Below are 17,609 nucleotides of genomic sequence, written 5' to 3' on the forward strand. Positions count from 1 at the left end.
ACATGAACTGGTTCTGCCAGAGGTCTCACTGGCACCACCAGGCCCAAGGCCAGATGCAGTGCTGCTTCTTGATGGTGACTGCTGTCTGCTGGATCCGTGTCTCTGATGGGACCAGCCAGGACCAAGTGCCCATGGTCTGCTCCATTGTGATGTGGACAGCAACCCCCCTTTGGTAGTGCTGGTGTCACTGCCACTATGGGAGTGTGGATGTGCATGGCCCTGTAGACTCTTAGCTGATGTTGGTGCTGACCTACATCCACATGGCCAATGCCCATCTCCCACCACACACTCTAGCACAGACATGCCACTGTCAAGGATTGCCAAGGTCTCACCCCACCGTCTATTCATGACCTCAGTATTTTGGCATGTGGCCTCAACAAGTTCACATATGTCGCCACGTATATCAGGAGGAGTTGCATCCACCACTCTGAGTATTTGTCTGGTTTTGCATTTACTATGTGCCTGTGCGTCCATGACAGCCCAAAACATGCGTCTGGTGACACCTGCTGTGGCACTTGTGACAGCGGCTTGATGAGCAGCAATCCTCCTGCAAGCACCCCTGTCCATCTGCCTGTGTGGTACCTCACCTGCACTCTGGCTATGGACCGTGTCTACACTCACACCTGCCATAGTCACCACACTAGCCTGTTCCATGCCACCACCTGCCAACTTTCCATCATCTGTGGCTGCTGGGGATGGGGCATGTGTGGGCATTGTAACTGTGTGCGGGGACATTGTGGATGACTGCGGGATACCAACCAATGGCACAGATTCAGCCACTGACAACATCACCTGTGCCTGAGTATGACCATCATCATTGCCAGAGTCTGTAGAGACACTGATATCAGATACTGAGCGGGAGGGACCGCAACCACCATGACCACCTGTGGGGGAAAGACAACATATGTAAATTAATACCTGCACTATACCATTTGCTGCTACACATGCACACACACGCAGGTGAGGTGGCAGACAGGCATTACACAGACCTCACAATAGCCAACCAGTGACATTCACAACACAGTCCCACCATTACAACCACACCCTGGACAGTCTCTCAAAATCATGCAGTGCAGACCTTTCTACTTCCTGTTACTACTTGTATACACCTCTGTGATATGTGAGTAGTGTTAGTAGGTGATGGGCCTTCAAGTAGCACACACTGCAACCATGTATACATAATTGTTGTTCACCTGCATAGCACAGTGGCAACTCCTACAGAATATACCTCTCGACTGTGCAGAGTGTCACTGAATGTCTACATGTGTGGCTCATATTTCTGGTCTGCTCATCATAAATCCTGTATTTGTCTGACACATTACTGGGATGATATGAGGACTGGTGTCACTATTTAATGACATATTTTGAGTCTCACACTTCAAAACCTGCAGTACATGTATGTTACAACAGAACCAGTTACACTAAGAACTTTCTAAGCTTACAGTGGATATTATAAGTGTAGACACCCCTGTTAACATGCCAGGTTTGTCTGATATATAATATGAGACCATAGAAATCATGTGATAACATTTCCCACCATTAATGTGACCTATAACCTGTGCAATCCAGTTGAAGAACAAATACATTGGTTAGGGGTAACATATAGAAGTTGAAATACGTACAATTGGTTGCATGACTGTACGCACCCTTAAACTAATACTTTGTTAAAGCACCTTTTGATTTCATAACAGCAGTCAGTCCTCTTGGGAAGGTGTGTATCAGCATGGCACATCTCGACTTAGCAATATTTGTACACTGTCCCTTGCAGAAGCCCTCCAACTCTGTCAGATTGCGAGGGCATGACTTCTGCACAGGCCTCTTTAGGGCACCCCGCAGATTCTCTATTGGATGTATGTGTGGACTGTGGCTGAGCCACTCCAAAACGTTGATTGTCTTCTAGTGAAGATATTCTTTTATGTATTTTGATGTATTTTATGGGTCGGTGTTGTGTGGAAAGGTGTAAGTCCTCTCCATCCACAGCTTTATAGCAGACACATGGTGATTTTGGGCCAAAAGGGACTGGTAATTTGAACTGTTTCTAATCCCCTCCACCTTGGCTACAGGCACTTCCAACTAATGAACAGCAACCCCTAAGCAGGACACTGCCATCACCATGCTTCAGCATGGGGATGGTATTCTTTTGGTGATGCACAGTGTTGTTTTTGTGCCAAACAAACCTTTTGGTATTGTGGCCAAAAAGTGCAACCATGGTCTCATTACACCATGACACATTTCCCCACATGCTATTGGGGGACCTGGTGTATTTTTCTTGAGAAATTTGCCAGACCTGGATGTTGTTCTATGTGTGAGAATGTTTCCATCTTCTAAACCTACCCCATAGGCCAGACATGTGGAGAATATGGGATATTGTCACATGTAGTACATAACTGGTACTTGCCAGTGATTCCTGCAACTCCTGTAGTGTTGCTGTAGGTCACCTGGCAGCCTCCTTGACCAGTCTGGGACTTGTCTTTTCCACACATTTGGAAGGATGTCCAGTTCTTTGCAATGTCACTGTTGCTCCATATTTCCACCACCATTGAGGATTGTCTTGACTGTGTTCCATGGTATATGCAATGCTGTGGAAATGTGTGTGTACCCTTCTCTGGGCTGATGTCTTTCACAAATGAGATCCCTTTGCTGATTTGTAAGCTATATGCAAAGTATGGCTGTTGCTGTAGCAGGCAACTGAGTAAATTTAGGATAATCCTGGTAGGACAGTTGACCATTATTTGCTGTTAATCAAAGAGTCTCTGTAATTGATGGCAGGTGTGTACACAAGAAGACGTAACTGTAATAATATCAAAAGCTGCACAGTATTATCTTCAGCCTGTGCACAAGTATGCATCTAGCTTCTTGTAATTTTTTTATGTGTCATAATTGTTCCCCTAACAGATTTGTTTATTTTATTTTACAATTGAATTGTATTGGTTATAAATCACATGAAAGGTTGGAATGGTTCGGAAATGTGTTATTGTGCTCTCATTTTTGTATTCATCATTTATATGCACTGTATAACACTAATTTAAAAAAATATATCCCTAGTTTTGGGCCTTCATCCCCCCATTTTGTCAGTCTTTGCACAGAGTTCTTGCAATGACAGGTTGTGAGGTATGCTACAGGTATGTGACATCTCCTGCAAATAGGCCCCTGTGATGCAATGCAGTTAACCCCACCACAAGTGAACATGCAGATATTGCAAAATAGCTGAGAGTAACAGTTATGTGCATGGTCACATGCATGACCTTAACATGCCTGGGGTACTGGTGAGCCACAGCAGGAAAATCCCATACTCACTGGCGTCAGGCTGCTGTCCCACATGCAGACCAGAGGGACCTATGCAGTTGTGGGGGAGAGGTATTGTCAGCAGCCTCACCTTTGGCATTGGTACAAGATGAATGCTACGTGTCTGCACAGGTACAATACAAGCTATGATAGTACACAATTTGCTGTCCCTCACCATAGATGTGCACTTGTGTGCAGTACTAAACCCCACCCACAAATGCAGTTTGAACTGACATATGCATCTAGATACACTATTGAAGACAGTATGACTGCTACATGATTAAATTGACGTGCACTATGGCCTTATCTGGATTCTCCTTGCCTGTTGCCTGGGTGCCACCCACCTCCACGACTATTGTTTCATGCATTGGCTGTTGTGTGGAGGCTACCCCAAGGTTGGCAAGGAGCTCCTCTGTTGCCATAATTGGGGCCTGTGTGGCTGGACCCCCACCTGTAGCAGTACAAGTACTGGCCACAGCAACAGCCCTTTGCTGGGCACAACATATCAGGTCAGTTGCCTGATGCCTGACCTGATTGTATGTACAGCCATGGTGGCCCAAGGTGTTCACTCTGTGGACAAGCTGTGGGCAGTCCACTTCCGCAGATTTTGTCGGCTCCGGCCGAACAGCACCACATGGTGCTGTATTATTGCTTCAGTAATAGCTGCAGTCTCCTCTGCAGTGTATGCCAGCTGACGCTGCATAGCAGCTGGAAGACATAAACAAGGAAACACATCACAGGACCTCAGACATTGCCCAGAGATATTTAAGGAGCCAGCACATCAATATTGCCTATCATTAGCCACCACTTACAACCACATCATACTCCTGTCATCTATCACCATAGTATGAACCTTCACTGCACTCCTAGTCTTGATGTGTCATGGCCCCCCCAATGAGGGCCAGTACATTGCATAAACCAGCATTCATCATTCACGTTTGTGTAGAGGGATGACAGTGGCTGTCTTCCTTGCAGATGGGATGACAATGGTGCTCAGGCTTTGCTTGCATACAGTGTATAATGGAGCTGGAAGAATATGCCCGAGTTCATGTAAGGAACAGACAGGAATGTTCTCAGGTCCCATGGAGACTTGCTTTTGTTGACTTTGATTAGGCAGTATGCACCTGCTCCCTGATGATGAGGGGAGGGGTGTGGCTGCTGTGTATATCCACCTACACTGATGGTGAGGACGGGGGTGATTTTTCCCTAAACCTGTCTGCAACAGGTTGGCTATAGCTATGGTGTGTGTGTGTGTGTGTGTGTGTGTGTGTGTGTGTGTGTGTGTGTGTGTGTGTGTGTGTGTGTGTGTGTGTGTGTGTATGTGGTGTGACTGACCACCATTACAGGGTGGGTTGGGTTGTTGCCTCTGAGATTGCAGACATATGTGAAGATGGCCTTGTGATTGCCCTTGGTGGATGTGTCCAATTTGTATTCATAGTTAGCCTTACATTAATCCACCTGTGACCTTATATGCTCATTTAGACAAAGGATGACTTGCTGCCAAGTTGGTGCCTGCTCCTACTTTGCCCTGTACAGCCAATATAGTGACCAATAATGTGGTTTGTGTATTGCTGCTGTCCAGTAAAAGGCATTACTCTACTTTGATAAAGACAGGTTTTACAGGTAAGGTATTGCTGAGTCCATACAGCTATGTTGGTGGCCATATAACTGTTTGTAGTAGACATGGACACAAGGTCATAACATAGTTGGACACCTCTCCAAATTCAACCTGATAATCATGCTTATTCTAGTACCCATGAATGTGTCAGGGCAATGCAACAACTAGTAGCTGTCGAAATCTAACTCTGTTGGATGCACAGAAACTGAGATTACACACGTGTACATGTTCAGCTTATTTACCTGACATTTTGCATCCCATGTCTGTTGTTATGAGGCAGTCAGGTACACCTACTCATACATACATGTGCACAGGTAATATCTGATACACATTTCTGTTCTATGTCAGTATGGCACACTGTATTTACACTCTTGCTGCTCAGTCATTCCGGTCAACCTATTAGAGCAGGACATCTGGAGGATGCCACACATACATGTGGGTGATGAGTCAAAATTAGTGACACTTTCTTAATATTGCTGTAACAGACTTAAGCCATTTGATAGCACAGTAGCCTTTGCATTCACAGACATACCCTGGAGGAACTCCGATGATCATATGGCAGGAAGAGAGAAGAAAGGTTAGGAGTGTGGTAGTGAGGGTAGGAACTTTTACTGTTGGCAGTGTAACTGGTATGGGGACAGAGCAAGCTGATATGATGGACAGAAGGAAGGTTGAAATATTGTGTGTGCAAGAGACCAGATGGAAGGGGAGTAAGGCTAGGTGTATTGGGGTTGGGTCCAAATACTTATATCATGGCGTGGATGGGAGGAGGAATAGTGTAGGGGGTATCCTGAAGGAACAGTATGCCAAGAGTGTTTTTGGAGGTGAAAAGAGTGTCGGATAGAGTGATGTTTATGAAGCTGGAAATTGATGGTGTAATGATGACTGTTGTCAGTGCATATGCTTCGCTAGTTGCGTGTGCAATGGATGAGACAGAAGAATGTTGAGTGAGTTGGATGAAGTGGTGATGACTGTACCCAAAGATGAGAGAGTGGTGATTTGAGCAGATTTCAATGGGCATGTTGGTGAAGGGAACAGAGGGGATAAGGAAGTGATGGGTAGGTCTGGTGTTAAGCAAAGAAATGCAGAAGGTGAGATGGTGGTGGAGTTTGCAAAAAGGGTGGACATGCCTGCGGTGAATACATATTTTAACTAAATTCCAATCCTGTGCTAGAATATAATGGGTCATTATTGGATTTTCTGGAAAGAGGTGAAAGGTTGGGTTTCTTCTCACAATCTGACATCAGGAGATTACACATCAAGGAACCCAAGGATGCTAGTTTTTTTATAATACCTAAAGTTCATAAGAATATAGAGAATCCACCAGGAAGACCAACTGTGTCAGGGGTGGGGGCATTTTTACAGAACTTCAATATATTTTTGGATGCACATTTGAAAGGTTTTTTTGTCCAGGGTAGGCTCACATATAAAAAATGGTAAAGAATTCTCTGATCTAGAAGGGGGTATGAAGATTTTTATTGGGCCAGCATGGATGTTAAAGCATTGTACACTAGCATTAAGAGTGTTTTGGGTACTGAGGCAGTAACTAAAATGATGGGGGAAGGCCCTAGAACAAGTTTTATTTTGCAATTGCTTGTATTTTCATTAACACACATTTTTTTATTTAATAAACAGGTATTTTTACAGAAGGAAGGAACTATCATGGGGGCATCTTATGTCCCATCATATGCAATACTGTTCATGAATCATTTTGAAAATAGTTTTTTGTATAATAAAAAAAAATCATAGACAAGGTGGTAATATACAAAAGATTTATTGATGACCTTATATTTGTGTGCAAGGGTGATATGGGTGAGTTCCAGGGATTTTTGAATGAGCTGCACAACTGTTTTGGGTTGGAATTCACATATAAAGTACATAATACAAAAATTAAATTTTTAGATTTGGACTTCTACATAGAAGACCAAATGGTGAAATTTAGACCATTCACCAAGGATACTGCAGTCAACAATTTTTTGTTGGCCAGCAGTATGCATCCACCCCACCTGTTAAATTCATTACCATTTGGTGAGTTCAAACGTATTTTTAAAAATACTTTTGATGTGAATGATTTAAACACTGACTTTATGAAAAGCAGAGGCTATGGTGAGAATATATTGGGTAGGACTGAGAGAAGGGCTATGGGGGGCTCTGATGAACATGGTTCACAGCCAAGGATGTTGTGCAATGATGCACTGGCATGGTTAGGTGGAAATCCATAGGATGATTCTGAAAGGCTATTTTCTGTGGATAGTTATTCTCCCTTTTCAGATATCCTTAGGGGATTGATCAATAGGTTTTGGCCCATGGCATGTTATGATGATAATTTGAGGGGTTTAATTTCCAAACAGGGTTACTTTTTCATACAGCAATTTTTTGAATTTAAAGGAATTATTGAATTGGGGAAAATTCAAAATGGAAGGACATCAAGTTGGCTGTTTTCCCTGTGGGAAGTGTAGGGTATGTTGCAGAATTAAGAATTTGAATGGGAGTAGAATAAATAACAAGAAATATACAGCCTTGGGTCATTTTACTTGTAATTCATGCAGAGTGGTGTATGCAATTGGTTGTGGGTGTACACCAACCAAATGGTACATTGGGCAAACAAAAAGAGAGATTAAAAAGCATATTTTAGAACATCTGGGAGTTATAAGAAATCACAGATTGGAAAGTCCGGTGGCTCAGCATTTTTTGTCAGCCCATGGTGGCTCTGTTGCTACCTTTTTTTATTCAGTTTTGGCCAAACCTCTGGGGAGTTCAGGAAGGAAATATGGAAAAAAGTTATTACAAGTTGAAACAAAATTTATCATTAATTATGGAACTTTATGTCCAAGGGGCATGAATCAAGAAATGAATATTAGTGTATTGTGATGCATTGATTTTTTGTGTTAGTTAGTATATTTATATTGTGTTCTAGGCTGGTATACTGTGTTTGCCAGCCCCATGTGTTTTGTTCAGCCCTAATTGATTAATTGAAATATGTTAAATGTGTTAAATTGGCTAATTGGATACATAATGGTATAAATAAAGGTGTATGGAGTTTGTAATTTATTCCCTTGAAGGCATAAGCTGAGGTGCCAGGAAGCTCCATTAAAATATTCACAGTTTCCAAACCAGTTGGTACTTTTTGTATTTTTTTTTTGTTTTGTACATATTTTAACCAGACAGAGGAGCATAGGGTGACATACAAGAGTGGAGGAAGATGCACACAGGTGGATTATCTCCTATGCAGGAGGGCCTGTTTGGAGATTGGAAACTGTAAAGTGGTAACAGGGGAAAGTGTAGTTAGGCAGCATGGAATGTTGGTCTGTGGGATGACATTGGTAATCAAGAAGAGGAGGAGGAGTGTGAGGGCAGAACCCAGGATTAAATGGTGAAAACTGAAAAAGGGTGATTGTGAGGTTTAGTTCCGGGAAGAGTTAAGACAGGAAGTGGGTAGCAGTGCAGAGTTACCGAATATCTGGGAACTACAGCAGAGCTAGTAAGGGAGATGACTAGAAAGGTGCTTGGTGTGACATCTGGACAAAGGAAGGGGACAAGGAGACCTGGTAGTGAAATGAGGAAGTACATGGGAGTATACTGAGAAAGAGGTTGGCGAAGAAGTGGGATTGTCCGAGAGATGAAGAAAGTAGACAGGAGAATAAGGAGATGAGGTGCATGGCAAACAGATAGGTGGCAAAAGCTAAGGATGTGGTGTATGAAGGGTTGTATGAAAGGTTGGACACTAAAGATGGAGAATAGTACCTGTACTGACTGGTTAGACAGAGGAACCAAGCTAGAAAGGATATGCAGCAGATAATGGTGATAAAGGATAATGAGGGAAACATACTCACAAGTGAGGAGAGTGAGTTGAGCAGATAGAAGGAGTACTTTGAGGGGCTGTTGAATGAAGAGAATGAGAGAGAGTGAAGTTTGGATGATGTGGGTATGGTGAATTAGGAAGTGCAATGGATTAGCAAGGAGGAAGTAAGGATAGCTATGAAGACGATTAAGAATGGTAAGGCTGTTCATCCAGATGACATACTTGTGGAAGCATGTAGGTGTTTAGGAGAAATGGCAGTGGTCATTTTAACCAGATTGTTTAATATAATCTTGGAAAGTGAGAGGATGCGTGAGGAGTGGATAAAAAAGTGTTTGGGTACCGATTATAAGAATGAGGGTGATGTGCAGAGTTGTAGTGACTACAGAGGGATAACATTGATCAGTCACAGCATGAAGTTATGGGAAAGAGTAGTGGAAGCTAGGTTAAGAAGGGAGGTAAGGATTAGTGATCAGCAGTATGGTTTCATGCCAGGAAAGAACAGTACAGATGTGATGTTTGCTCTGAGAGTGTTGATGGAGAAGTACGGAGAAGGTCAAAAGGAGTTGTGTTGTGTCTTTGTGGACTTAGAGAAAGCATATGACAGGGTACCTAGAGAGGAGTTGTGGTATTGTATGAGGAAGTCAAGAGTGGTAGCGGAATCTGTAAGAGTGCTACAGGATATGTACAAGTGTAGTGTGATAGCCGTGAGTTCTGCAGTGGGAGTGACAGGTGCATTTAAGGTGGAGGTGGGATTACATCAGGGATCAGCTCTGAGTCCTTTCTTATTTGCAGTGGTGATGGACAAGTTGACAGAAAAGATCAGATAGGCGTCCCCATTGACTGTCATGTTTGCAGATGACATTGTGATCTGTAGTGAGAATAGGGAACAGGTTGAGGAGACCCTGGAGAGGTGGAGATATGCTCTAGAGAGGGTAGGAATGATGTTCAGCAAGACTAAGACAAAATATATGTGTGTGAATAGGAGGGAGGATAGGGGAATGGTGAGGATGCAGGGAGTAGAGTTTGCAAAGGTGGATGAGTGTAAATACTTGGGATCAACAGTTCAGAATAACGATGAGTGTGGGGAGAGGTGAAGAAGAGAGTACAGGTAGGATGGCGAGGGTGGAGAAAAGTGTCAGGAGTGATTTGTGACAGACAAGTACCTTTAAGAGTGAGAGGGAAGGTCTAAAAGATGGTAGTGAGACCAGCTATGTTATATGGGTTGGAGACAGTGGCATTGACAAAAAGGCAGGAGTCAGAGCTGGGCATGGCACAGTTAAAGATGTTAAGATTTGAACTGGGTGTGACAAGGGTGGACAGGATTAGGAATATGTATGTTAGAGGGTCAGCTCAGGTTGGACGGCTTGGAGACAAAGCCAGAGAGTAGCGGTATTATTTTGTTTTAGACATGTGTTGAGGAGGGATGCTGAGTATATTGGGAAAAGGATGGTAAGGATGAAGCTTCCAGGTAAGAGGAAAAGAGGAAGGCCTAAGATAAAAGGTGTATGGATGTGGCGAGAGAGGACATGTAGGTGGTTGGTGTGACAGAGCAAGATGCAGAGGAAGGAAGAAATGGAGACAAATGATCCGCTGTGAGGACCCCTAACGGGAACAGCCAAAAGAAAGAGTAGGAGATGTAATGTCAGTCTTGACAAGTTGCCAGTGATTTGCAGACATAACACAACTCTATGAATAAATGACTACAAATATGAGGCACACGTATGGTCATTGTGCATAGCACTGGATAGTTGAATGGTATGAGCTCAGTATAGCATATGCAGTTCAACACACACATCTGCGACAGTATTTCACTATGCAAATACTCTGTATAGGTCTGTCACATTTCAGAGACAAACATGTATATCATAGTTGTATTCACAATTATCATATGGATATCTACAACATCCCACTAGCTGGCCTAGCAGTGTCAAGGTCAGTATTGTTCAACACACACCCCAGTAGTAGTCATGTGTGAGCCATTCTTTCCTGGGGTGACTCATAGGCCTGAGCTGTGATCTATGTTACTGCAGACAGACCTTGATGCTATGGCCATAGGTTCTGATCAGCACTATATCAGTACAGCAAGTCTTGTTGATACATATTTGTAGAACTTCCTATTTCCCATTATTACATACCCCCTACTGCATTCTATTACATGCTTACTTGTTTGACATACCTTTTTTTTCCAAGTATGGTGGTTGATTCCAATATGTGTTGTTTGGTGTCTTTGTCAGTCTGTCTGTCTCTCTCTCTCTCTCACTCTCTCTCTCCCAGATGTAGGTTATACATCTGTTTTGCACAGGCAGCAGCTTGCCTTTTGTAGGTAATGCTCATGAACAGCTGATGGCCTTTGCAGTAGTTGGTATCCCCAATTGCTAATTGCATGCAGAACAGCTGTGGTGCTATTCCTATAGCCAATCCAATGGCATGGCAACACATTCCTATAATTGAGTACTTCATGAGGGTATTGCCCCTTTTCCTTGCCTGTGAGGAGGACTTCATGAGGTGTGTGAACAACAGCATCACAGAGGGTAGTTGAAAATACCTCTTACAATGAAAACTGTGGAGACAGCCCAACAAACTGGGGGAGAATGCTCCAGACATAGGGACAGAATGTGAGTATTCCTGTTATACAGTTGAATTAATGCTAGTTTAACAGGGTTTGTGTGGACATGGCTTTTCTGCGTGATTTTAAGTCTGACAGTGTTATGTGGTTGACATAACTCTTAACTGTAGGGCTATCCACAGAATGGGCAGATTTTGGACTCTCATGTCTGGTGTGTTCCTCAGACTTTTTTTGTATTTGGAAAATCATTAGCATACTGTGGGGATTGCAGTCAGTAAATGGTATCATCCATTTGTGTTTCTGACTTCATATCCCTCAGAAAATATATGTTACAACAAACCCAATTACACCAGCAACTGTCTCAGTTTATAACAGCAATATTTCACATATGCCCCTGTTTTTGGACCTCTGTCCCCCAAGTATCTCAGGCTTTGTTCAGATGTCATGCAGTAAGAGGTTGACAGGTAGAGTGTATCATTATTTAGTGCCTTCATTCCTGATACCATCCCAGTGATGTATCAGAATGCCAGACATGTTATGTGTAAAAGGAGGACTAAGCCTGGACATTCTTTGGGACTCTGAAGAGTTGAGAGTTCTGTGTATTTCTGGCAATTGTTGACAGACTGTCAGGATTGTGTAGCAGTGTAGTGTACCAATATTATGTGGCCTGTGTAAGGGGGTCGATGTATGTGTTATGGGTCCTTTTCTATCTGCCTGTGCATGATGCTCCAGTTTCTGGTGGTCTATTGGCTTTATATATTTGTAGGGGCAGACTGAGGCATGTCCCATACCATGGTCAGGCGTCATACTACACTGTGAATTGGACCACTATATGTAGGGGTAGTGTGTGAGTGGCAAACATGTTGAGATGTTTTTGTTCACACAGTCCTTATACTGTACTGTTCATTTGACTTACTGTGACTGTGGTGTAATTGGTTGTGGGTATACACTTTTACACTGGTGTCTGTTTTTCAGTGCTGTTACATCCCTGTAGTGCCTGATATATTTGCAAATACATGTGTAATTCCCCATAGTGGATTTGGGTTAGTGTTGTGTCAGTCTGACTGTAGTTTGGACGGTGCTTGGTGACATGCTTAGCAGGTGAGTGTAGTTTCTCTAATTTGATGTTATGTCCAGATATTTGTAGGATGTACTGTTGCCTCGCCCCATATGTGTTGTGTATTTCTGACACATCAGTGGTATGATGTGAGGATTTAAGTCACTAACTAGTGAGGATTAATTAAGTGTCGGACTTGTGCTATTTCAGTCAATATATGTTAAGACAGACAGAAGGGTGTTATTGCAGCAACTGTGTCAGCTTATCTACTACAGTATTTCAGATATGTCCCTATTTTCATGGCTTTCTCCCCCCACTTTGTAAGGCTTGGTCCAGATTCATGTAGTAAGGGGTTCTGAGCCTACCTCTTGAATGACTGGATTGTTTCAGAATGTCCACGTTTATTGCTCATATTTGTGGTTATTATTTTTATTTCCATGGTAAATCACTGTGATTGGAACAAGCTACCCATCTATGTCAAGCAAAGTTCCTCATTAACAGTGGATGGAAAATAGGAAATACACCCCGGGGATCCATTCTGTGGCTCTGCTCAACAGGGGCACAGGAAATTAACTTTCTTGGGTGGCATAAACCAGGGAACCTTGTTGGCTAGGCTTAGTTAGGCCCTTGGGCTGATAGCCTAGTACCTGCCTATGAACCTATGATGATCTGGGGCTTTCTGTCAGTAAATGATGACATACATTTCAGTTTCAGAATTCACATCCTTCAGAACATGTATGCTAAAACAAACCCTGTTACTCTGGCAACATTCTACATTTATAGGACCAATTTTTGCTTGCCTGTTCCTGTTACGGTGGTGAATTTGTTATTTCAACCTTGCCTAAAAAAGGCACTATAGGGGCAGCAAGAGCCATAGCCAGTATCCAGAATCCCAGGGGCGACAGGCACAGGCCATCTGTGACAAAGCATTGTGATCTGTCGACCATGTCATCCCAAGCAGACAGATACTGGATCCCCTTAATACAGAAGAGGTAATAAGAGATCTGGGGACCCAGGTAGATAGTAATCTCTCCTTTGACAATCATATTGCCAAAGTTGTCAGGAAATCTTTCTATGTGATCCATCTAATTACTAAAGGGTTCGCATCTAGAAATAAAGAGGTTATAGTGCCCATCTACTCGTCACTCTAGAGTACAATGCCCCACTTGGGATGCACCTCACAAGACACTTCCAACAGCTGGAAAGTCCACAAAAGTACCTCACCAAGAGGATTACTGGCCTCAAACATATGTCCTATGCAGCCTGACTAAAAAAACTCCAGCTGTACTCAGTGGCATAGCGCTTATTCAGAGGTAATCTCTGCCTGACTTACAAAGCCATGTCCAACTCTGAATTGACGGACATGCTCCACCTAAATAAATCCAAGTCACTGTGAGCCACTCGCTCTAGTAAGCTAAACCTCGCCACAACAATAAATAGAACATGCTGGAGGGATAGATTCCTGTCACAGAGACTCCCCATGCTTTGGAACAAAATTCCAAATTACATCAGGCAGAGCCCCTCACTAACACTCTTCAAGAGAAATCTTGACGAGTGGATGGGTAACAGAAAATATACCCCTGGGATCACTTTATTGGCTCTGCTTGACAGAGGATCAGTTAATTAATCAATGGGGTGGCGAAAGCTGACACACTCTGGCTAGGCTTATAAATGCCCTCAGGCAGATAGCCTAGTACCTACCTATGAACCTAATATTTAAAATATGTCCATAGTTTTGGCCCACTGTCCCCCCATTTGGGCAGCCTTTGGCCGGATTTCTTGCACTAAGAGGTTGAGAGGTATGGTTCTGAAGTATGACTCCACTACATGTTATACGCGCATAGATATAAATATATATATATATATATATATATATATATATATATATATATATGTATATCTTTATTTATATTATTTATATATTTTTCCATATATATATATATATATATATATATATATATATATATATACATCTCCACACACACACACACACACACACACACACACACACATATACATGTGTATATGTATTTATACAACACTTGACTGATTCTACAAAATCTTTTCCCTACTGTTGAATGACGCTACTGCATGATATGTTAGAAAAAGTGTCAGCAATCCTTATAACTCAAATGGTGTAGTGGTGCATTGCTCTGACTATGATGTACAGGCCCCTGGGTTTGAGACTTGGCAGTGTTGATTATTTTTTTGCTAGGCAGAACAGTGGCTGATGGAAACAAATTGATTAAAGCAGTTTTAAGCAGTTGTAAGCGGGTTTGTGTGGGTTTTGCCAACACACAGTTAAACATACAGATCTGTGTTAGCTTCACTTAACATCTCACAAACTCACTTACTTCTGCTTACTCACACTTACACCCATGCTAATTTCTTTAAAAAAAAGAAAAAGGGGTGATAGGAAAGTGGTGAAAAAGGGACATGTAGAGGGAAAAACAATATGAAAGATAGCTATGGATGTGCAGGACGGGTGTAGGGAAGGTCCATAGCTGTCCATTTCTTATACAGCAACAGTTGTGCATTTGTACAAAATTTGAAGGTGAATTTGGACCCTCAAACCCTAGAGAAAGGGGTGAGGACAACAGAAATATGTTGTCAAGCCAACTGGACCGGATTGCATATGTCCAATGGACATGTGTGTGAAATGGACAGCTATGTATGGGACAATATTTTTTCTTTGGGACAGATGCCCTATTCTTTTTTTTTTTAAGGTGGGAGTGGGATGTTGGCGAAGGACTGTAGTTACAGCTGGGGAGGTAGGTTGGGTAGGGAGACAGACAAAACAGCAGACAAGGTCAGTATATGACATATGAGGAGGTAAACACATTTGATGGGAGGGCGGTTGGGAATCCAAAATCCATGGTCCTCATATGGTTACAGTGGGACTGAGATTCCCACCCATGGGCAGTCACCACTGCACCTTCATGGCACCAAAGGTGGCTGTGCTGGGGGCTGTAAAGGAGGGGCAGCCTGCCCCTTGAGGTGCACCAGGTGGCCCTCAATCTGGCGCAGCTGCTTTCCAAACTTGGATTGAATGGTGCTGCACACCAAATCCTGGACCTGACTGCAGGTAACGGCCTCCTGGCCACACCCATTCCCTGGGGGGGACAGGCCCAGTCCCCTGCGGTGGTTCCACCTGAAGATGGTGCAGGACCAGCAGATGAGGGAGATCGGGGTTGGGTCCCAGACATGTTGGGGCCCGGTGCCAAGGCCAGATGAGGTGGGACAGGCGGATCTGCTGGGATCTGCCTTCTTAAACGTGCTATGGTGTTGAAGTTTTACAAAATATGTTAGGTAGTCATAGACAACACATTTCAAAATTAATTATAACAGCATGCATGGGTGTTCCAATTAACCGCATAAAACAGATCTGAAACAGTTACATAGCAAACAGAACACATGCATAAATGGAACAACAGTATGCATCATAACATCATGCCAGTAACATTGATGGCAACAGGCCACCAAAATGGTATTTGAACAGAATATGTTAACATGTAAGCAATCAAACATATTAACAATAATATAACACAAGTCCCAACACTGGGTTGGAGCACAACATACCCGTAGTATATGAGTAATAATTATTGATACAGATGAGAGAACTGTTTATGCTTCTATTTTCCTCAACAGTTTCTGCTCAATAGTCTATGGGTCTGCCCTCACTTTACATCTACCTATGGCCATAGCTTTTATAGTACAAGCATATCTATTAAACTGTCAGCCTGGAATGGTATGAGGCAAACTGTGACAACTCTGGGTACATGACTAGAAGGAACATGTACATGTCAGGGTTACATATCTGGCACAGGAGGGGTACCCTGAACGGCTGTTATGTGAGTGTGCTACAGGCATACGACAACTGGTTTCCTATCTGTGTCCAGGATTATTTGCAGCAGTGACCACTAGCTGTGACAGCATAACACTTGAGCGACATGTATCGGAAACATACCTTTCAACCTCTTAGAGCATGAGATCTGGACAAAGACATACATAAGAGCAGGACAAAGGCCCTTAAATATCAACAATTTTTAGATATTGTTCTTACAAACTTAGAAAGTTGATACAATAACAGGTTTTGCATTTGCATGACTTTTCTGATGGATATGACATCTGACATTTGTATGTCTATCATTATTTTCTAACGTCAGTCTATAATGGTTTCCACTGATTTGCTATGACACCACTACTTTATGAAAAACAGACCACAAATCTGAGACAAATATCTGGACATTCAGTAAATATGTGTACAGTTGAGAGGTATGATTTGGGAAGAGTGCATATTGTATGTACCTACCCTGCTGTCATTTGCAGGCATGTGGTGGGACAATTGAACAGTTGCACACAGTTTATTAGTATACCCTTCATACAACTACTGGCAACATTTGCTTACCTGTAAAACCTGTGGAGAAAATATCTGTTAACACTACCTGACTGTTTTTACATTTATTCCTGATTCCTTGTGTGTAGATATGCACACATCTTGGTACCACTCCCTGGATTCAAACCATGTCTGGGTGTGCAAAAGTAACAACTAAGCCAATTCTCATCACACTATGCTATTGGGAACTGCTGTTTCTTGTTTCAATGGTTTCTGTCTAATAGTCTCGGTTAGACAGTCTGAACATTTAATCCTGTGATGCATGCATGACAGATAGTTATTGTACTTTGCATTTGTCATTTGGATTACTACAACCTGGAGATCAAAGGTTAACGCAAGCCAATGCTGCATGGTACACACATTGATACTTGACATATTACTATTCAGGGTTCAGAGCTTAGTGCAGTATATATTCCACATTTCATTTGTATCTCATTTTACAGCTACACCATCTACAGTTTCTCCTAACAGCATGTTCACAGATGGACCTCAGTTAATGCATGCTGTCACAGCCATATTTGCTGTAAAGAACCTGTATACATTCTATATATGTCTGCAACAACATACCAGAATAAACACAACAGTTTTTTAAAGGTTTTTATTGTACTTCAATATTCGTCAGTCATACTTTTTTATTTATTCAGTTCACACAGTAACAGTATACCTACTAGCAGTAAGCAATGTACTCCTTAGCTATTTTTACAAAATACTGCAAAATAGATTTGTACTCACCAGCCTGTCAGTGCAGCCTCAGCAGTCTGTCACCATGGGCTTCCATGTTACTAGCCCTCTCTGCTGCAGCTGTAGGGGAAAAAACACACAATATGCATATCTGTCTATCACATTCTCAGGCTAGTATTTGTTACAAACTACTTGATAGTGATA

This window comes from Protopterus annectens, chromosome 7.part0 (genome assembly GCF_019279795.1).
Source record: "Protopterus annectens isolate FY-2018-M chromosome 7.part0, PAN1.0, whole genome shotgun sequence".
NCBI lineage: Eukaryota > Metazoa > Chordata > Ceratodontiformes > Protopteridae > Protopterus > Protopterus annectens.